This window comes from Euprymna scolopes, chromosome 30 (genome assembly GCF_053919585.1).
Source record: "Euprymna scolopes isolate OS-2025 chromosome 30, ASM5391958v1, whole genome shotgun sequence".
NCBI classification, from domain to species: domain Eukaryota; kingdom Metazoa; phylum Mollusca; class Cephalopoda; order Sepiida; family Sepiolidae; genus Euprymna; species Euprymna scolopes.
The window spans coordinates 45,591,612-45,615,311 of record NC_136511.1 but is presented as its reverse complement, the minus strand read 5'-3'; the positions used below and the strand labels follow the sequence as shown (position 1 = coordinate 45,615,311).

Here is a 23,700-nt window from a genome sequence, read left to right as displayed (position 1 = left end):
ATATAATTTGGTGCTTATTCAGATTGGCATTTACGGTGGCATTAAAAATTAAAGAAAATACAGAAATGTCTGCATGATGTGCATAACCAGTCATGGGATGAAGATGAAAATTTCCCAAATCACTTAATTTTATCAATTTGTTTTATTTTTATTCAAGAAAGATTAAATTTTACTCTGTTGCGATGAGGGTGAAAAACAAAAAAAAAAACAAAAACAAAAAAATTAATCGGTGGACAAGAACGTGGAAACTATCAAAACAATCACTGATTACCACACCCATATGTTCTCTAGTAAAACATGACCCCGTTTGTAACTTACCGATAAAAAAAAAACTTCATTCCATGACATTTAGGTACAATATAATTTTTTTTTAAAATTTTGTTTATTGCTTTAAGTGCCAATCTGAATAAGTACTATTATATATATATATAATATATATATATATATGTGTGTATATATATATATATATATATATATATATATATATATATATATATGAAGATATATTTCTGAGAAGTAATCTGCATGCAAATACTGATGAGGGGAAAATAATCTTAAGAATTATCATAATTATCTTCTCTTGGTCTAAAATGCTAACGCTCTTCTGATTAGTAATGGCAGACATTCCTTGAACTTATTCCATCTACTCTTGACTCTTGCAATCACACTAGCACCTGCTCCACCCTGTCCTCCAAATGGTATCACTATATGTCGGTAAAAAAAAGCAAATCGATCAAATGTCTTGTGAAAAATTGTAAATATTTTCTTTTAACACTGAAACATCTGTTGCATGCCATTTTTTTTTGTTGTTAATTGATTTTTTGTCAAGTTGTAATACAGTATCGTTTAGTCGTTACGTTAATTGAATTGTTTTAAACTGCAATATTCTTTAAAAAAAAAAAAAATTAATTTAAAAAAAAAAATAATATTTGTAGGTAAATTGTCAGATATGTCTGACAATTTTATCATACCGATTTGTATATGCCTGATGTTATTTTTTTATTTTTTTTTTACAAAGGAATCACCACTCAAGGATAAGGGTTAATGAGTGTACAGGATCGGTAATTGTATCGGAATCGGGAAATACATTTGAATCATCCCATTGACAAAAGTCTATATTTTAAATGATGGTGACCATCTTACATGATGGTGACCATCTTACAATTTATTTTTTCAATTCCGTTGACACTTACAGTTCTTGACAGTAACTGTTTTTAAGTTCAAAATGGCGTAATGTTAGCTAATAAAAAAGGTAATTTCAACTTCTCTTCCAATTTTCGGATTTTGTATTTATGCCCAAATGCATTTTATTTTTATTTTTTATTCTTTTGGTGGATTGATAGTTGCTACTTCTAATGAGTTAAGGGCAAAATAGATTCATTGATTGATATAATAATAATTAAATGAATGATGTTGTGCTAAGAAGCAGTTACTGTCGAGAATTGTAAATTTCAACAGAATTAAAGAAATAAATTGTAAGATGATCAACATCATGAAATTGGAAATATAGACTTGTAATTTATTTGTTATATCAATCCACCGAAAGAAAGTAAAATGCATTTAGGCATAAATACAAAATCCGAAAATTTGAAGAGAAGTTGAAATTGCATTTTTATTAGCTTACATTAAGCGATTTTGAACTTGATTGATATAATAATTAAATGAATGATTTGCTGCTACGAAACAGTTACTGTCAAGAATTGTAGGTGTCAACGGAATTAAAGGAATAAATTGTAAGATGGTCAAAATCATGAAATTGGGAATACAGACTTTTGTAATTTATTTTATATGCTCTGTAATAACATTGAGCTTCTTAAATTAAGGATTTGTATATATAAAAAGTGAAATATAATTGATAAAATCATATGTCCGCACACACACACACACACACACACACACATACATACATATATATATATATATATATATATATATATATATATATTCATTCTGCCTTGACAGAGTACAAAATAGACTTTGTGGCTTAGTGGGGATGCCCTTTTCTCTACCCTGCAGCCTCTCTCCCACAGAAGAGACGTTGCGAGCCTATCCTTGTTTTATCGTTATTTCCATGGCAGGTGCTCGTCTGAACTCCAATCTCTGGTCCCCCCTCGCCAATCTTTCACGAAAACACCCATCTAGCTGAATCCACTGTGAAAAATTTCCCCCACTCTATATCTGTGCCTAAATTAAAACGTAGATTCCATGAACAAAGCTTCTTTCTGAAAACTGCATGCCTGTGGAACTCTGTTCCGTCTGCCTGCTTCCCACCTGACTACAACTTGGATGTCTTCGAGTCCAATGTTAACAAATTCCTAATGAACCGCCCCCTTAAGTAAACACTTCATCAAATCTCCACACTAACGTAATGTACTTGCAATAACCCTTATTCCTGAGTGGTTTCCGGGCCTTGATAAGTGGTGACCACTGTGTAAAAAAAAAAAAAAAAAAAAATTCCAGGTTAATATTTTGCTGAGGTGAAACAACCTATGTAGTTTTAAGAGTGCTCAATATCTAAGTAGGGCAAGGTATACTTTTCATTTGTTTTACATTTATATATTGCTACACATTCATGAGCATGTTTTGGTCAGCCAGTTGCAAGTAACTAGAGACCTCTTCAAGCAATATTGCTTATACAAAAGTAAATGATAAAATAAAAATTGTCTCTACAATTTTTGTTTCATCATTTACATATAATATCATTTGTATAAGAAATATTGCTGAGAGAGGCCTTTTACTTGTAACTGGCTGACTGAAACATACTCATGAATGTGTACATGCTTATATAAAACAAATAAAAAGTATATAGATATGTATGATGCTAGGGAGACTAAAACTGGCTGCTATGGTTTCAAATGATCTGAACAAGGAGAGAATTGATTCCAAATATTTTTCATATGTTATATCTTCCCTCTTTTGGAAATAGAGTATGATTATGAATATCTCCAATATCAAATGGCCCTGTCGGTGAGGCATTAGAATATGCCGACTGCCCCCCCCCTCTGCAGAGGGTAAAAGTCCCTCAATGGGGGTCCTGGATATGACCTTAAACTATATCCAGTGGTGAGGCCCCAGCTTGTGGGCTTTGGGGAGTGTGGAGCCACCCTTTAATTACCATTGCTCCCAGGTTCACTCTGACCCGGAGTGGTAGTACCTGTTAGGGTCCCAACTATGGGTTAAATAGAAACCGACGTGAAAACAACAAATATATTCTATTAAACAATTTTTCTTCAAAATCTTTGGATTCGGCATTAAATAACCTGAAAAGGGTTGATATGCCGTAAAACAAAAACAACCAACCAACCAACAAACCAATATCAAATTATACTTATACACTGTGAAATTTACTTTAAGTATGAAAACAAAAGAAAGGAGATATAATATATGAGAAATACTTGGAATCAAGTCTCCCCTTGCTGTTATTTTAGATCATTTGAAACCATAGCAACAAGTTTTAGTCTCCCCTCCATCAAGGCCAGAGGTTTTGGGGGAAATATCAGATATTTTGTAATTTATATGCAAAACTAGGAAAACAAATGACTGATTGAAACATTTTATGGCTGTAAAAAAGTGCTAAATATGGTAATGATGGATGATTTTCTTAATGTGTGACCTTAAGGGCAAATGTCACATAGTCCACTACACAATTCAGGTCATTACCATTCCAACGAGTCTTTATTTGTTAATTCTGATCAATAGTCGCTGAGATTTGAAACATAAAATTGCCAAAAAAAGGTGGTATAACTATAGATATATCTATATGGTAGCCAAATTGAATATTGAAATGCTCATATCTTTGGTTCTATCAAACGAAACTACATGAAAATTTGCAGGCTTTTTGAAAATTATAATACTATTCTATGGTTAAAATTTTATGACAACTGGTAAAAAAAGAACCTATATTTTTAAATCAATAAAATATGCCTAAATTTGTCTACATTTGTATATATAGTGTCCTGGCAGGCCGGCTTCAGTTTTGCTGCTTTGCTGAAATGTTTTTAAAATGATTTGCAGCCATATTTGAAGATTTTTTTTTTTTTAAGTCTACTTCATGACCCTGAAGTTTTAAAAATATTAAAATTTCATTTATTCAATTTTACAGGGTTTTTTTGAAAAATTTTATTTTATTTATTAATTTTATTTTATTTTATTTTATGGAAAAATTATTTTCTGCTTGGAATTTTCAATTCTGAGATCTTGTAATCAAACAGTAGGTGCCGTGCAACACTGAGTCTAACTGATATTTTTTTTTTTTTAATTTTTATTTTGTAGGTAAGTGTCTTGTTGGTAATTACCAATTTCAGAATGATCAGGTAAAAACTCTTTGAATATTTTTTCTTATTTTTGTGTATTTATCAATAGTAATGGCCAATGACTCTTTATCTGAAAGTACATCCTTTAAACTCCTCGGCCTAACGCTCTCAGGAAATATGAGTTGGAACAATTACATTGAGAGTATCGCCAGGACCGCTGCAAAGAAGGTAGGTTCTCTCTACCGTGCTAGAAAGATACTAACGCCTGAAAGTATCCTATACCTCTTTATAGCCACCATTCGCCAATGTATGGAGTATTGTTGTTATATTTGGGCTGGTGCATCTGCCACTGGTCTCTCGTTCCTAGACAAGGTTCAAAAGAGAGTCGCCAGTCTAATAGGTCGTGAACTGTCATCTAAACTTCAGCCTCTGTCCCATCGACAAAATGTTGCATCCCTCTGCCTTTTCTTCAAGTACTGACGAACAGCAAGCACTTGTGCCCCCTCGACGTAAATTAAATACCCCTGACAAACCCGACAAGCAGCTAAATCCCACCCCTTCACAGTAGAGATCCCTAGATGTAAGAGAGCCTTCTACTCCAGTAGTTTCTTCCCCAGGACTGCTAGACTTTGGAATTCTCTGCCGGGTCCCTGCTTCCCCAACTGTACTGACATACAGAAGTTCAAGTGCAACGTGAACCGACATCTTGCTGCCCAACTCCCTTCACAGTACCCCTGATGCCTATATCCCTGATAGTAGCCCTCTACAGCAAAGTGACAATGTGCCTTGTTTGGGGTGAAAATGTAATAAAAAAATAAATAAATGAATAAAAATTTATCCTTGGGATGATTAGTTGAAATCAGAAAAATGTGTGCCTATTTTCCAATGCCAAAAACGATTCTTTAATTGTCTTTTTTTTTTAATTTTTTTTTTTTAAAGCAGATTCTTCCACTGCTGGTAGTAATAATAAAATAAGAAATATTTATTGATTTTAAAAGTACTAGTAAAACTAAAATCTGAAGATCATTATAAAAAGTGTGTTTTAAACCTCAGAAAATATCTGCACATTTGTCTTTATGGTAATCGGGGGGGGGGGGTTAACAATTCTATAGTTAAATATTTAGAGTTATAAGAATTGGAATCAGCAATTTATGTTCAGAATCAGGAAAAATATTGGAATCGTCCCATCAATAATTTATCACTGTTCTGTATTGTTTGGATTCTGATTTGAAAAAAAAAAAAAAAAAAAAAAAAAAAAAAAAGCAATGATTCCCAAAAGTGATGGGACGATTCCAATATTTTTTCTGATTCCAATACAATTACAGATTCCGTACTAAATTCATGATTTCGATTCAATTAGCGATTCCAATTCTGGTTCTTTATAAATCTCTAAATATTTGACTACGAACGTGTTATTTTGTCCCGATTACTGTAAAAACGCATCAGAAATGTACATATATTTTCTTAAACGTAAAAACGCACTTGTGAGAGGATGATCTAGAGATTTTAGGCTTACTGGATGTTTAAATCAATAAATATTTATTTTATTATTACTATAAGCAGTGGAAGATGTTTCTTAAACCAAAATTAAATAAAAAAAAAGATAATTAAATGGAATTGGTTTTGGCATAGGCTCAAATTTTTCTAATACCGATTCCGGCACTCCAAAAAGCTCCGATTTTCCTGATTCCGATTCCAATTAATTATCCCAGCACTAATTCCCAACAATAAAACTATTGATCATTTTGTGGTGATACAAATTTGCAACCAAATATCAACAGTAAATTGTAAAGCAGGTTTTAGAATGTATCTTCATGTGTAGCCAAACTAATTATCAACTAAAATTAAAAAAAAAATTTATGTACCCTAGAAAGACTATTCAAAATGATGTATATTGGCAGATTTGCAGGTAAAAGGGAGCAATTAAAAATATCTTTTTAATTTGGATATTAAAAATATATTATGTTTATTAAAAGTAAATAGATAAAAAAATTATTCTTTGTTTTGTAATCCTTTTTATGTCAAGACCGTTTTATACAGGCCAACACTGGCACCTTCAAAGTCTGTAAGAACTATGGGCGGATAGAATATGTAATCAATCAAATCTATTGAAATTTCATTTTTTTTTTTTTTTTTCAATCAGACTTCTAATTTACGTAATTGATTGGCTAGGCAGAATCAGTTATTGCTTTTTTTTTTTTACTTCCAAACTATCTATACAATTTTAAGAATCCAACTGATTTTATTTTATTTATTTATTAGATACAATTTTTTAAAATTATTTATTCACAATGTGAATAGAAAAAAATACTTAAAAACCAATGAAATTGTATTTATTTAAACATTTTTAATGACATTTGCAAATGATTGGGTTAGTTTTGTAGTCCAGTCTAGCTATAGCAATTTTTTACCATTCTCAGATGGTTGAGCTTATCACTGGACTCAATGTCCACTTCTGAGCCAGGAGGGAGAGCCACGGAGAGGAGAGGGAGTGGTAGCATTCTTTAGCATTCTTATCCAATTGTAGTCTCGGTGGGGCATTAGAATACGCCGACTGCCCTCCCTGCAGAGGGTAAAAGTCCCTCAATGGGGGTCCTGGATATGACCTTAAACTATATCCAGTGGTGAGGCCCCAGCTTGTGGGCTTTGGGGAGTGTGGAGCCACCCTTTAATTACCATTGCTCCCAGGTCCACTCTAACCGGAGTGGTAGTACCTGTTAGGGTCCCAACTATGGGTTAAATAGAAACCGACGTGAAAACAACAAATGTATTCTATTAAAAAAAATTTTCTTCAAAATCTTTGGATTCGGCATTAAATAACCCGAAAAGGGTTGATATGCCATAAAACAAAAACAACCAACCAACCAATTGTAGTCTGATCTGTTCCTGAGATGTTGTTAGGGGCTCGGCATGGTTGGAGAAGCTTCTCTTTGACTTCAGTTGTGTCATTGGTTCCGATTGCTGACGATTTTATGATCTCTACTTGGCTGACAACTTCTCATCTCGTATCTGCATGGGTAATGCCAGTGAGGAGATAAAGTTTGTTCAAGTTGGTAAGCTTCAGACAACCAGTGATCAAGCAGTAGGTGTTGTTCAACACTGAGTCTAATTTGTTAGCATGCATTGATCTCTCCCAGACTGGAAAATCATACTCTGCAGAGGAATAGCACAGTCATGGCAGTATATCTTAGTGTGTATGCTGTGGCTTCCTTATTTGGGATTGATCAGTTTCAGTTGGATTTGGTTTCAGAAGCTGATTTTTTATATCAGTAACAATTGATCTCCTACTGTTGTCACATATGTAATCACATTGACACACCAGTTCTCATTGGATCATTAAAGTTAAGCAAAGTTGGCCCTGGTCAGTATCAGATGGGTGACCATGTAGGAATACCAGGCGCTGTATATAGGAGGACATCGATACCTTTCTGCAAGACTGCTAAAACCTAATGTCATTATCTCCCTTAGTGGGGATATACATGCGACTTGGGACCACTTGTGAATTTCATGTTTCCATGAAACTTCTTTTTTTTTTTTTTCTTTTTTTTTTTGTTTTTAAGCATATGTGCTGCCTCCTTAAATTTTGGCGATGGGAGATAATCTATCAATTTTTATTAGATTTGCCTTCCCTTTGTCAACCAATTTTTTCACAAATTCGAAACTAAAACCATAGAATAGAGACTAATTCACAGAATACAAAAACATCTATAGAGCCAGTAATTTTTCTCTTTTCTTTTCCAAACAACAACCAATTTTGCCTAAGGACAATCTCACTGAAACGTTGCACAAATAACACTCAAGATGAGAACAATAGTTCGCTCAATACAAGTAATATGAACAAAAAATGTGTAATAAATTTTACTCAAAAAAGTAGAAATAAACTGTTCCTAAATCTGTAAATAAAGCGTCGATTCATTCCTATCTTAGTCACAAAAGAAGGAATATTTCTTTTGTCTCTATTAAAAGTGAATATAAATTCTTTTCGTTTTTAGTATCAGTTATTATTAAGATTCAATCTTCTCTCCTTTGTTTTTAAAAATTAAATTTGCATATGTAATCACTCTTTCCTTTCATGATGATCATAAATTATTAACATGAAGCCCTCCTTTTTTTCCTTTTTTTTTTTGCACATAAAGAGTAAATTTGCATATATAACCTTTCATGTTTTTTACAATCATCTAAATATCAATTTATTTGTCTGTACGTCCAGTGTCACAAAGAAGCCATCATCATCGCAAACATTAATTAATCAGAAACGAATTACCTCCCTTTATAGTCGCTCTTTATCAGTTAAAAATCATTAAAACTGTTTCCTCTCCAAAAATTTTCCAAACAAAAAAAAAAAAAAAAAAAAAGAAAACAGGGCTGTCTGTTTACTGTTTCAAATTGGCTTTTTTTATTTTATAATTTAAAACAAAAGTCATGTTAAGAGGAGACTATTATAGTTTCTTTGCAGACTCTACCAAAGTCCTCTGCCAATTTTGGGTTTAAACACTTAATATTTTAGATCTAGTTTACCTGAACATGTGTCAAACTTTTTAATATATCTATGTACATAAAGTTATGAACAGTACGTAGGGCCCGAGCAAAACCGGGCTGAACTGCTAGTATATATATAAACTGAAATCATATTGTTGTGTCACCTTCAAAGATAAAGTAGATACATTTTATCTTTGTTTTTTATCTCTTTGCATAGTAATGGGTTTTTGTGTGTCCGTAATGTCTGTAATATATCTTTAACTTGTAAGCCCCACCCTGATTACATTTTGTTTGAAGGACAAACTCATATACTTGAAGGAAACAAAAAGAAAAAAATGGAGCTGTTTAACTGTCATATTGTCAGAGGTAAGAAATTTATTATCAGAACATAATTTAAACATTTCTTACCTTTCATGTTTTTTTTTTTAATATCTTCTGAGAAAACAAAAAACTATTTACATTTTTGTAAAAAAAAAAAATAAAAAAATGAATGTTTTTTTTTTTTAAATTAAAGTTTTTTTTACTGTTTCATTTAAAAAAAAAAATACAATGACAACTCAGTTTACTTACCTCCTCCCCACAAGGGCAGAGTTAGATACGAGGTCATTTTTTTTTTTTTAACTTGGTGAAAATCCAGCTCCCCTCAAGGAGGGCACCACTCTGGATTAGAACAAAAATTAAAATTGCCTCTGTCTAGACGAATTTCTACTGCACTGACCTAGGACAGAAAAGATGAACTATCACATCAAAAACAGATACTACACTTTGAAATAGTAACTTGAAGCAATATAAAAAATTTACATTTACAATAAATTAGGCTCAAGGCTATTTGAAAATGTGGGAAAATGGATGTTGTCAGTCATTCTTTGTCACGATAACTAAAAATGTCAATTCTACTCTTAACAAGACTCATCAATCACCATAATACCACATTTACTTCAGGGAGCCATCTTACTTGAAAGGTCTCAAATGGTAAATTTTTTTTATTGAAAATAAGTATATCTATATACAACAATTTCATTCAGATACTACACTTTGATCTTAGCAAAAAGTGTCTGTCATCCACGATTATAAATTTGCACTGTTTTATAGTCTTAATTTTCCCATTCTCTATATATTTTGTATATAAATATATAACTGCTTCAATCGGTTAAACAAAGACTATAAACTGGTTCGAATCCAGTTAGTTCCATAGAAACACTTTAATAAAATCAACACTTGACCTTGTTTCTAACCACTAGGAAAAGAGGTAAATAAAAGAAAGCGCTCTCTGAAGACATGTTTTGAAAAGTTTGGGACTGTGATTGTGGCTCAGTGGTTAACTACACTGACTGGAAACGTTGATGTGCTAAGTTCGAGTCCAGTTTGTTTCACAGAAACATTTTCATTAAACGCATACTTGACCTCATATATAAAAGGCTACATATATCTGTCTGCTTGTCTGTCTCCATATTTTCAAACTCTATCTCCTCCAAAACTAAGTTGCAGAGCGGAGCTAGGGGCCTCAAATGATTGGATTTTTAAGGGCCATTCTTTTATGGGTCTTTAGCTTGTTAAAATAGTTTTAAAGGGGTCAAAATTGAAAAAATAGTTATATATTTTGTTCATTCATCTTAGTTTATTTTTAATTTTTAATCAGTTCATATGCGTGTCACGTTGATACAGTGGTAACGTCACCAGTTTTGAATGCTACAATTTCGGTTTCGATTCTAACTGATGGCACCCAGATACTTTTTTTTTACTTTTGAAATCATGATTCTATAATAATCTATACGAAATCTGGACAAATTAAAATATCATATTTAAGCGTATTTTACGCCCGGGCAAAGCCCCTCCCCCACCACCACCACCCACCCTCCCACTAGTCTCTTAGAAAAGAGGTAAATAAAATAACTGCTTCACCAAATTTATTCATTTTTTTTTTTTCAATGGAAACAAAGCTTGAAGCTACTTGATGTATGAAGCTAACAACAAGAAAAGACGATTATCGCAAAGACAGAAGATGGACATTGTATTTAGCCCTAAAAAAAAACAACGTTATAGGTGTGTGTAAGTGGGAGGGGGGGGGGGAGAAACAGTCCACAGAAAGAGTTCCACAAGCCTGCAGTTCTTGGTTGGTTGGTTGGTTGTTTTTGTTTTACGGCATATCAACCCTTTTCGGGCTATTTAATGCCGAATCCAAAGATTTTGAAGAAATTTTTTTTAATAGAATATATTTGTTGTTTTCACGTCGGTTTCTATTTAACCCATAGTTGGAACCCTAACAGGTACTACCACTCTGGGTCAGAGTGGACCTGGGAGCAATGGTAATTAAAGGGTGGCTCCACACTCCCCAAAGCCCACAAACTGGGGCCTCACCACTGGATATAGTTTAAGGTCATATCCAGGACCTGCAGTTCTTGGAGAGAAGTTACTAGAATAGGAAGCCGTATTACAATAAGGTATCAAAACAGCAAATTGATAAAGATCACTAGACGAACGAGTCAAACAAGCTGCAACAAAGGAAGCAGAGAATAAATCGGACAATTCCGAAGACCATTTGACATAATAGTATTTATAGAAAAGACTGAGACTAGCAACATCACGTTTATGTAATGTGTACAATTATCAGATGTTTCTACATGATTAAACTTCTATATTAATATTACGAGATAACTTCATGTGTGTATGCATGCTTATTTCTTGCCTCTAGCGTTGGGACGAGTAATTGGAATTGGTAATCGAAAAAATTGGAACTTTTGGGGGGTATCGGAATTGGAAAATGTTATAACTGTTTTCCGATGCCCAAAACGATTCTTTTTATCATTTTTATTTCTGTTTTTGTTTAAAACTCGATTCCCCACAGATTGTATTACGGATGTAATGATCAATATTTCTTGATTTTAAACAACCAGTCAAACTAAAATCTATAGATTAACATCCATTAGTGTATTTTTACGTTTGCGAAAATATGTGCACATTTTATATGCGTTTCTGCGGTAATCCGATTCTCAGCCCCAACAAAAACAACTCAACATTTAGAAATTTTTTTTTGGGGGGGGGGGAATATTACAATCGTCCCATCACTACTTGTCCCAACATGTGAATATCATTTTATTTCCTATTAATATTCAATTCAAATCAAAAACACAATCGCATCAAATAAAATGAAAGATTTATGTTTAAAGGTAGCGGTCAGAGAAGAATGTAAAAAAAACCCAAAAAAACAAATTGTATAAGTTACAGATGCTTTGCGAATTTATTGCTGTTTATAGATTAATGAAGAATCGTTTCTGTTTAAAATCCATTAAGTATTATGCATGTACAATTGAGAGAATTGAGCATTGAAATGCGTCAACATCATGTGAATAAGCTAAATCAAAACAAAATTACTACCAAATTTGATCTGATGTCTTGTTTATCTAAAATCAAAACTCAAATTTTAATAATTAATGATATATACAATGTGAGAATGTGTGTGAGGACAATTCTCAACCTAAATACTCAATGAATTTTGATCCACAGACTTGAAAATTGGTATATTTTGTTTTGAATTCATTTCTAAAGCCTGGTGGGGCTAGTTAAAGGTTGCCAACATCCATAAGTGAAAATCGTGCTTTGGAAACGACCGTATTTGAAATTGGCACACCCAGGTCATTAAGTCTGCATCGTTATTCACTTCACCCCGCAGCCGCCACCACCACCACCACCACCACCACCACCACCACGACATCAACAGACATAGTATCTTTTATAAATGTTTAGCCACCCTCAAACTACTTCCCTACCCCTCTATTTGATAAAATCAAAAGTATACCCCTCAAACTTTTTGGCCATGTCAAACGATCAGTTACTAGCCTGTCAATGTTCTGTTTTGAAGGTATGGTAGAAGGCAAAATAGGAAAGCGAATGAGAAGGTGGAGAGAAAATGTTTTTGATTGGACATCTCTCAACAGTTGGGCGGCCATCAACCAACTTGCCCTGGATTGGAGGGAATGGCGAAAAATAAGTAACGTGGGTTCGTAATCCGCACTGGAAGCAGAAGATGCAATTCATGCTTAGTCTAAAACTCTTGTTCATTTGTCTATTCGATTCGCGTGTTGAAAATAAAACTGATCCTACATTCTTTTATGCAAATTTGCTGCGTCATAAAATGTGGTGCGAAACAGTGATTTATTTAGTGAAAAAGTCATCTGATCTGCGCGCGTTAGATAATCTAAACATCACACACACACACACACGTTTAGATAATGAAGGGGTTTCATTCATTCATTTTTGTTAATGGAAACTATTTTATTATGTACCACTCCTTGCTTAGTCATTCCAGAACAAAATGACCCGTCTTTTCCTCTTCACTTGTGAGGAAAAAGATGAAAAGATCTATTTTTGTTTGATGAGTATTCGTGGATGAATGATCACAAACGCGTAACCCTGCTGCCCTTATTTCATGATGTAGCTCTCATCAAAATTAGATTTGTCATTTATCACATTTTTAACTTTCCCTATGAATAGAAAGAGAGAGAAAGTGTGTGTGTGTGTGTGTATATATATAAATATATGATGAGAATAATGGAAATAGTATTCCTACAAAATAGAGAAATAAAAAAGAACCAACCAAGTTATGTGTTCATCAACGTTTCGTCTTTATTTCCAGAGGAAGTCTCGAAATAAAGACAAAATGTTGATGACCACATAACTTAGTTTGTTCCTATATATATATATATATATATATACACACACTCCAAGTTAAAAGTATTCAAGAATGATAACTCATGAATTGAATGAGGTTATTAAGAGTGCTCAATAAAAGAAGAGCAAGATATATTTTTATTAATATAAACAAATTTACATGGTAACGCAATGCTAATGTTTTGGGCAGGTAGTTGGTTAAAACCTGAAACATTAGCATCGATAGTGTCACGACCTTGAAATGTGTTCATATATATATATATATATATATATATATATATATATATATATATATACTCCTGTATTTTTTTTTTTTTTTTGTATTGATATTCATATTAAAAACCTTTTTTCTATTTATTTAGTTATTTATTTGCTTCCCCACTGAGAAAATTAGGCACGATTAGGCACGTTCTTTTTTTTAATGTGGAGAGTGAGGGGAGGGGGGACCAGCTCCCCCGAGAGGGAACTGAATAGTGACAATTGGTATGAAGGTTTTCCCCAACATTGAACAAAACAGATTTCTCAAGAGCAATGGTCTGATATGTGGGGTTGCCCCTACATATTACATTGATTGCAGTATCTACCGGAACAGATACTACACTTTCATAACAGAAAAAAAATCTTTGCCCAAAGGCCAAGAAGGAAAAAGGCGAACCTTTTTTTTCTGTTTATTTAAAAAGAAAATACAACTTCGTTATATATGGGTCGTGGAATTGCATTCACTTGCAAAAGATCTAGCTAATTTGAATATTCTTTTAACCATTCATTGTAATTAATTCCCTATTAGTTTTTTCGGTTTTCTCATGGGATGATCATCTTTAGTTAACTATTACGTGTAATTATATTCATGCAGATATTCTACATGATTTAGACTTTCATATATTTGTGTAAAAAAGGTTATAGTAAACACAAACATGTTTCTATATATATTTATGTATGCGTATATATATTTGTTTTAAAAAAATTGCCTACCAAATTCCTTTGTCAGTTTTTGATCTACAGACATGAAACTTAGTGTATTTGAGCCCATTTAAAACTTTATATTTGGGTTTTAGCCAGGGAAAATCGGTGCAAAAGTATGATCTCTTCATAGCTCAGGCATTAATATCAAAGGGAAAAGTAAATCGTCAGCTAAACGTTTTGGTTTCAATTCCAGGTGGTGGCGCATAAAGCATTTTTTAAAAACTTTTTAAACCATTACTATATATTGGGTCCAATATAATCTTATATAATTTGATTGCAGAAATTCCCCTCTCGATAAAATTACGATAGGTTTGAAATGAGAGATGCCACATCCGAATTTATTATGTCTAAACTTTTACCCACCATCTCCTGTAACTTATGAACGCCATTACAGACACATTTATTAGATATAATAAAATCTTATCTTATTTCCTAGGAGCGACATCATCACGATTGCCAAGACCTAAAGACGAAATAGCTTATATTTTCCCTTCTGAAAAGTCCTCCCACTATCCTAAACAAGACCGGCTACTTCTATAATCATTATAACTATATTGACCTGACACCGCTATTAACTGGATTGCACACTCATACACATACAACTACCAGTACACTTTGTTATTCAAAAATACTAATTTCTCCCCCATAACAATCCGGCTATTTTCATTGGCTGCATCGATGCCATTCTATTATTCTGGATTATTCACAGACATACAAAAAAAAAAAAAAAAAAACGAACACTGCAGACCTAATTCACTACGGCAGTTCAATCGCCACACATTGTTATACATCATTTATTTCATTTAAACTTACACATACCATCATGCATTGCTATAAATCATTTAATCACTGTAAAGTTACACATGCCTTTTTCCATGACTTGTATTACCGTTATTTACATATTGTTACAACTAAAATTATTACGTCGCAGCTTTCTATGCATCATATCCGGTTATAGCGTCCTATATTTACCTCAATTACATTTTAATCAACTAGAAAACATTAAAAAATAATTAGCACTACATACAATATGCTACACATTTTCTTGTATTTTTCGTTTCCTTATATATTTTTTCTTGCATCTGGCTGGGAGGGTGTCAGATGGGGTTAATTATTTAGAAATTTTCGTTTACGTGTTTTGCTTCCTTTTTTTTTTTTTTCGTTTATAAAACTTGATTTCTGATTAAAACCATTACCTTTGTTTTTTTTGTTTTTTTGTTTTGTTTTGTCTTCCTTTTGTGGGCTTTTTCTTTGTCTTTTGTTTTTTTTTTTAATCAAATACAAAACCTTCATTTGTTTTTGGCGTGTTTATTTTTTGGCAGGGTGGGGATTTATAGATTGTTACATTAAAACAATTACATCGCAAATTTCTTTACATCATATCAGGTTTTACTGACCTATATTTAGCTAAATTACACTGTAACCAAATAGAATACTTTCAATAATACTTAAAGACAAAATATATAATCTACATTTATTGTATTATTCGTTTCTTCTTTTATGGGGGAGGGGTAACGGTTTTTACCGTCCAAAATTATTAGATGACTAAATGAACGAACCAGTAAACAAGACGAACTTTACCTTTTCATGTTTGTTTTTAGCGTCCAAAATTATCACATAAATGAATGAATCTTGAACGAGATTTTTGAGCATTAAAAAAAAAAAAAAAAAGGTTGTAGGCAGGCAGGCTCGAACGACGTCACAGCAGGAATTTTTTAAAACTCTATAAAAAAACAATGAAAGAAACTGTTTGCGAATGCGAGATATTATGATCTAGGAAGTATAAGAAAACTTCTCTCGGAATCTAATAGACGTGAGAAGCCGATGCAAAAAGCCTTTCGTGGACATACGCAAATGCTCGTGCCCATTTTGCCCTTTATATGATAGATGGATCATCATTTATCAAGACTGGAAGCCGCTCGAGGATAAGGATTGATGAGATTGAACGATTTTTAGTTGAAAAGCGAAGAATACTATGAGAGGATTGATAATGATTGCGTGGATGAACCAAGTTCGAATACTTGTGAAGATGCAATATAACAGCAATCCATTGGTATCGTATTTGAAGACGACCACGTTGTAATCAGTAGGGAAGCAATTTTGGAAGTAATGAAATTTGCAAAGCGATAGTGAGCCGGCAAAAGCTGACTAGTATATGCATGATTCTTCAAGTTAGAATGCCACTCACAGGTCTAACCATTACACAGGGTGTCCTGCCTCTAAGAGACAACCATCAGACAGGAACAACCACATGTCTCCAGATGTAACAGAACCTATTGAGATTATTCTCAGACTTCATATTTGTTTTAACACAAATCAAGACCTGAAAAAATTTTTTTAACATTACCCATAACTTCAGGCGTGTCAGAAACAGATTCCATAAATGCTTAAATGATAGCGCTATTTTGAGGAAAAAATGCTGGAATAAAAATCTTAGATCTAAATGAGACTTGACGCAATGAAATAAGACATTTTCGAATTTATGGAATAGGAGGAAGAATTGCTGTCATTTTGGTTGGCTTCTTTGATTGGGTGGAGATTTTAATTTCATAGTATCGATCATTATTAAACTGTTACTCCATCCACAAGACTACTTCCCTGTAGGCTACAATATGGTTTTCTTTAAGTTCGATATCAACAAATAATTGAGTCATCCTCTTAAATAGTCAACTTTTGTCGATTCCATCCATCTTTTCAATCCTCTCATCATATTGTTCATCATCTAACTGAAGATCTTATTAACTCTTATTCTTGATTGGATTTTGGCCTTGGTAAGTTGTGACTCATATGTATATATATTAAAAAAAATTTTTATTAACCTTATCCTCGAGTGGTTTTAACCTTTTTGCTAGTAAAAAATAATAAAATACAATTAAAAAAATTGTAATACAAAAATCATTCGAAATCAGTTGTGAAAACCTTTGAGATTTGCTAAAAGTTTTCCAAATAAGTCAGTATAATGAATAATAATTAAACATAAATTTTGAAAATTTAATATAATAACCTAAAAAAAATTTCATATAACCTAAAAAAAAAATTCATATAATAGCCTAAAAAAAATTTCATATAATAACCTAAAAAAAAATTTCATATAATAATCTAATAAAAAAAATTTCATATAATAATCTAATAAAAAAAATTTCATATAATAATCTAATAAAAAAAATTTCATATAATAATCTAATAAAAAAAATTTCATATAATAATCTAATAAAAAAAAATTCATATAATAACCTAAAAAAAAATTTCATATAATAACATAAAAAAAATTTCATATAATAATAACCTAAAAAAAAATTTCATATAATAACCTAAAAAAAAATTCATATAATAACCTAAAGAAATTTCATATAATAATAACCTAAAAAAAATTTTTCATAGTATAATCTAATAAAAAATTTCATATAATAATCTAATAAAAAAAAATTCATATAATAACCTAAAAAAAAATTTCATATAATAACATAAAAAAAATTTCATATAATAATAACCTAAAAAAAAATTTCATATAATAACCTAAAGAAATTTCATATAATAATAACCTAAAAAAAATTTTTCATAGTATAATCTAATAAAAAAATTCATATAATAATCTAATAAAAAATTTCATATAATAATCTTATAAAATTTTCATATAATAATCTAATAAAAAAAGATTTCATATAATAACCTAAAAATAATTTCATATAATAACCTAAAAATAATTTCATATAATAACCTAAAAAACTTTTCATATAATAACCTAAAAAAAAACTTTTCAGGAATAAAACAAATCTTTCAGCAAATTATAAAAACTTGAAATTCTTGTGGCACACATTAAAAAAGCCGAAATGTCTTGCGATGCAGATTATAAAATCGAGAATGTCTCTTAACACAGATTATAAAAATTGGAATGTCTTTTGATATAGATTGTAAAAGCTGGATTGTCTAGTAACACAGCTGATAAAAGCTGGAATGGTTTATAATGCAGTTCAAAAAAATGTCTTGTGGTGCAGCTTAAAAAAGCTGGAATATCTTATAATGCAGTTAAAAAAAACTGGCATGTCTTGTGGTGCAGCTTAAAAAAGCTGGAATATCTTATAATGCAGTTAAAAAAAACTGGCATGTCTTGTGGTGCAGCTTAAAAAAGCTGGAATGGTTTATAATGCAGTTAAAAAAACTGGCATGTCTTGTGGTGCAGCTTAAAAAAGCTGGAATGGTTTATAATGCAGTTAAAAAAAATGGCATGTCTTGTGGTGCAGCTTAAAAAAGCTGGAATATCTTGTGGCACAGCTGATAAAAGTTGGAATTACTCGTGACGCATCTTAAAATCGCTGGAATGCCTTTTGACACATCTTAAAAAAGTTTGAATGTTTTGTGACACAGCTGATAAAAGCTGGGCAGTCTTGTGACACAGCATATAAGAGCAGGGCTGCCTTGTGACACAGCATATAAGAGCAGGGCTGCCTTGTGACACACCTAATGCCTTGTGATGCAGCATATAAGAGCCGAGCTGTCTTGCAATGCAGCGTATGAGAGCTGAGCTGCCTTGCGACGCAGCTGATGAGCTGCCTTGTGACGCAGCTAATGAGTCGCCTTGCGACGCAGCTGATTAGAGCTGGGCCGCCTTGCGCCGCATCTTAAAGTTGCTGGAATGCCTTCAGACGCATCTTAAAGTTGCTGGAATGCCTTTAGATACATCTAAAAAAAAAAAAAAAACTGGAATGTTTTAAAGAAAGGTTCAGTTGTGATGACCTCAAAAAAATATTTAATCTGGATAATTTAGAGAGATGTGTGCAGCAAAGTAGACCGATGGTATGTCCACATTAGAAGTGTTGCAATCTTTTTGGCATATGAAGAGGATATGATAACAAAGATTTGGACGATTGCATTTATAACCATGTGTGATAACGAACCAATCAGATGTTGGAATCGCTTTATAAAATATACTGATCTTTGAATTCTCTAGTGAGTACTTTCCGTCTTGACACGAGAAAACCACTATCAGATGCTGATTGTGATTGGATTCTTCACCTGGAAAAGCTTCTCTGGCTGGATTGATACTGCCACTTTTTTTTTTTTTTTGCGCTTGAGATAACTACATTTTTCTATTTCAAGAAAAAGATTGGATGAGAGTTCTTGGCTTAGTATATGTAGAACAGTTGAGTTAGCAAGGTCAGTTCAGAGGAGAAGACCAAGAAAAACATGGGAGGAAATTGATAGACTTGAAAGAAAAGGGGACAAAGACCTGGTCAGAGATAGGTTAGCTTGAAAGTCAGTTCCTTAAAGTCGTCCAACGCATGGCAGCATGTAAAACGGACGTTAAACCAAATATGATGAGGTGTCTTCTGTTTAAGAAGCCTTAATTTAAACACTTGTAGGTAAATCCAATTATACCCTAAACCAGGGTTTCCCCAAATTTCAGGACATCATAGAGCCCCTGAGCAGGGCAAAGGTTTTTCACTGATCACTAACAAGATAATTTCTAAAATAAATATGAAAAGCGTTAATTTCAAATTTTGACTAATACTTGTTCATTAGTTGTTCTTGTTCGTGATTTTACTATATTTTTGTTTACAACTATTTTTGTTTTTGATTAATCAAAAATTGTTGCATTTTTTGTTAATTTATTTGTTTATTTTCTTTTTCATAAACCATCCTGAAACTCTTGTAGTTATGCCTCATATCTCTTTCCAGTAAAAAAAAAAGAAGATAAATAATTAAATATCTGCGGCCATTTAATGTTTCCATATAAAGCATTTACTCTTCTTTGAGAAAGGGCTTACAGAGCCCCTTGGCCTCATTCACGGAGACACGGGGCTGCGTGGAGCCCACTTTGGGAAACCCTGCCCTAAATTCGGTAAATGTTGTATTTCAATATGAGTGTTTCGTTTTTAAAGTAAAGAAACCGATTTATGGATAAAAAGCAGATAACGTTTATCTTTCTGTGAGAGTAACTTGCTGCTGTTGCTGCGACCATTTTAGTTTATTTCACTCCCAATTCGCAAATTTTTCAAGATGTACCCCCCCCCTCTCGCCTTGTTATTCACTCCACCCACCGGAATTAAACTTGCAGTCTGTTCTTGTCCTTTCCATTAAAGAGTAAGAAAGAAAAGCATAAAATAAGAGTCGGTTAACTTATTCTTTATCAATGAGTCACTCAGGAGGCTTTTGTACTGTTGCTGCTGCTGCTGTTGCTGTTGTTGTTGTTATCATTATTCTACGCTATTTATATAGGAATTAGATTATTTGCTAAGTTAAAGAATTCTCGGGTTTGTATTACTGTACACATAGATTCGAAAAAGTTGTCACAAAACAAATATATAACAAATAAATGTTATCAAAGGCAAGATAAGTTACTTTTCTACCTAACTGGATATATTTTTTGTGTTTTTATTCAATGTAACATGTTTATTCAGCTCGAAAAACATACAGTGTTTACCGATATATTGGAAAATTCAAGATGGCGCCTCACTCTCTCTCTTTAACACGGTAAGTTTGGGAAAAGGTGTAATAAATAAAAAAAATTATACAATATACTGTTAAAATCCCGCCGAATATATGTCAACCTATGTACCGGTAACATATATTGAGCGAGTTTTTAACAGTATTTTATCCAGATTTTTTTAATAACACCTTTTCCCAAACTAACCGTGTTAAAGAGAGTCAGACGCCATCTTGAATTTTCCAATTACATCGGTAAACACTGTATGGTTTTCGAGCTGAATAAACATGTTACATTGAATAAAAACACGAAAAATATATCTAGTTTGGTAGAAAAGTAACTTATCTTGCCTTTGATAACATTTATTTGTTATATATTTGTTTTGTGACAACTTTTTCGAATCTATGTGTACAGTAATACAAACCCGAATTCTCATAGAAGGCCAAATAATGGTACAAGAACATTTATCCATGTGTCAATAAGCTTCTACTTCGTCCATTGCTTTCTCTCTGTCAGCCCGTCTTCCTTTTCTCTCTTTCAGCCCGTCTCCCCTTTTCTCTCTTTCAGCCCGTCTCCCCTTTTCTCTCTTTCACTCCGTTTCTCTTTCTCTTTCTTCTTTTTTTAGGTGGGGGTGGACGTTACAAAAGATTAAAACAACTAAAATATCATTTTACACTGAAAACATAAAACACACTTTGTTTTCTTTCGTTGGTGATCAACCTATTGCGCATGTACCCGACTCCGGCATTTTGTGCAATTACAGGTGGTTCACTGAACTTCAATAAAGCAAAGAACAGGCTGATTCAAAAATGAATTAAACTAATTTCTAGGGAAAAGTATAGCAGGAATTTAAGGAAATTTCGATTCAATTTCAATTTTTTTAATCTAAAAATATAACAATTATTTTCATGGATTTTATTCATTGGGAGTTTATTCATCTTATTTTTGGATTTTAGGCATCTCCAAACCGTTGTGCAGAACATCATCATTGTACGCATTAATCAGTGACGTCATCATTTCTTGTGTTTACTTTAGTCTGGGTCAATTTCTATGGAAGAGCATTTATGCAGAAATTTATGAATAAAATGTACAATAAAAAAAATGGATAAAAAATAATATAAGACTTACCTTTTGTAAAACAAATAATTTTTTAATAATGAACTACACAGACGATGAATTAATTTTAATCTGTTCTGTTGATACATGTGTATAAAGATGCAGATGCTTACAGACCTCCGTACTCTTTTACTGTTTTTTTTAAGAAGAAATGTTTTGCTGCAATTTTATTATCTCCCTTTGTCGGTGTAATGTAAAATATTCCTCTGTAAAAATTATTCTTTTTATCTATAAGAGATAAAAGCTATTTTTAAGATCAGATTTTTTCGATTTTCGATACTTATCAAATGAATTTCGGTACAAACCATATCTAAGAAAACTACCAAACATATAAATTAGCTTTGTGTGAAATTTGTAGAAGATAGGCTCAACCGTTTCGTAACCTAGCAGGAAGCAACTGTCTCACTCTCACACACACACACACACACACACACACACACACACACACACACACACACACACACAAAGTGACATTTATATAATAGTATTAAATAACATTTATTTTAGAGTTTGGGAGATAACTTAAAAAAATAGTCTTATATGATGACTAGCTAGGAAATGAATATAAAAAGGAGTTTAAGTCAAATCTAAAGTTGCACGTGACAAACAAAACCTTCAGACTTTACTTTAAAAAAAAAAGTGCTAGATCCAAATTTTTCTAGCTAGATCCCAAACGAAATCTCCAGGTTTAGTGGGAAATCTGCTAAATTAGTAACACTACAGTACTATTACACTGGTTTCAGCCAGGGCCACAGGCTGTCTCAAAACTTTAGGCTATTTTTTAAATAGCTTTTCCCCTGTTGACTGCGTTATATTGCTGGTATTGTGCAGTTCTAGGGAGTCTATCTACCCTCCCAGGCTTTGCCTTCTCTCTTTGAGAAGTAGTCTATTGCTAGTCGCCTGAGGCACCGTTACCGGGGAATGCCGATGGAGCTTTCCAGGGATTTTTTTTTTTTTTTTTGCAAGTTAGAGTACTCTTGCTGTGCTGACTATTCAATCCTATTTTGTGACCCTTGTGTCACATCTTCCTGCCGTGGAGGTGGGGTGGGAGATAAATGCTTATTGCTTCACTCATGTGCTTTTTGCTATTTGTAGTGAATTGCCAGCTCGACAATTGAGCAAGTCAAACACAGAGACTGCGACCGACCTTTTTTAAATTGTGTGTGTGTGTGTGTGTGTGTGTGTGTGTGTGTGTGTGTGTGTGTGTGTGTGTGACTGTTTTAAGGATAGAAACAAAAAGAGGTGTAACTAAAATTGTTAAAGAAAATAAAAAAGAAACTTTGAAACGATATTTAAAAAAACCCCCAAAAAACAAACAACTCTGTTTCAACAATAACAACTAAATGGTGACCTTGAGTGCGTTACCGCTTTCATGGGTGAAACTTTAAAAATAGCCTCTTCAACTTTTCAGAATAAATAATGGTAAAAAAAAAGTCAAGAAAGAGAACAATTCCAAGAAGAAATGGAGATGATTCGTTTTATGACAAAGTCTATGAAATGTTTTTATTTCAAGTTAGAAAAAACATAAAAACCATTCGAAATCTCCAAACGTATGAGTCCATCTGTCCTATCGTCAATATCACCAATCTCTGCCAGGGACATGCAAGGAGGGGGGGGGGCTAGGTGTGCCCAAGCACCTGCTTCTTTTATCCCTGTTTTAAAAGTTCCCTTTTCCGAGGAATGTATTATAGGCTTGTGCCCCACCAAGACGGCGTCCATTACTATATTTTTGCCGATTTTTTTTTCACCCGCCATGAAAACTCCACACCACTTCTCTGTTTATTTTGACATTGTTTC

General features: G+C 32.8%; 1 protein-coding gene across 4 annotated transcripts in view; it reads left to right on the top strand.

The window, feature by feature from the left end:
- Window positions 1-23,700, top strand: part of LOC145254784 (uncharacterized) — a 371,478-nt gene that overhangs the window by 234,437 nt on the left and 113,341 nt on the right. The window contains exon 1 of one of the 4 annotated variants that reach the window (XM_080113570.1): window positions 5,360-9,098. The exons of the other annotated variants lie outside the window; for them this stretch is intronic. The gene's annotated coding sequence lies outside the window, so the exon portion shown is untranslated. Of the gene's footprint in view, window positions 1-5,359; window positions 9,099-23,700 lie in introns of those variants that run through there. 4 annotated transcript variants of the gene reach the window in all.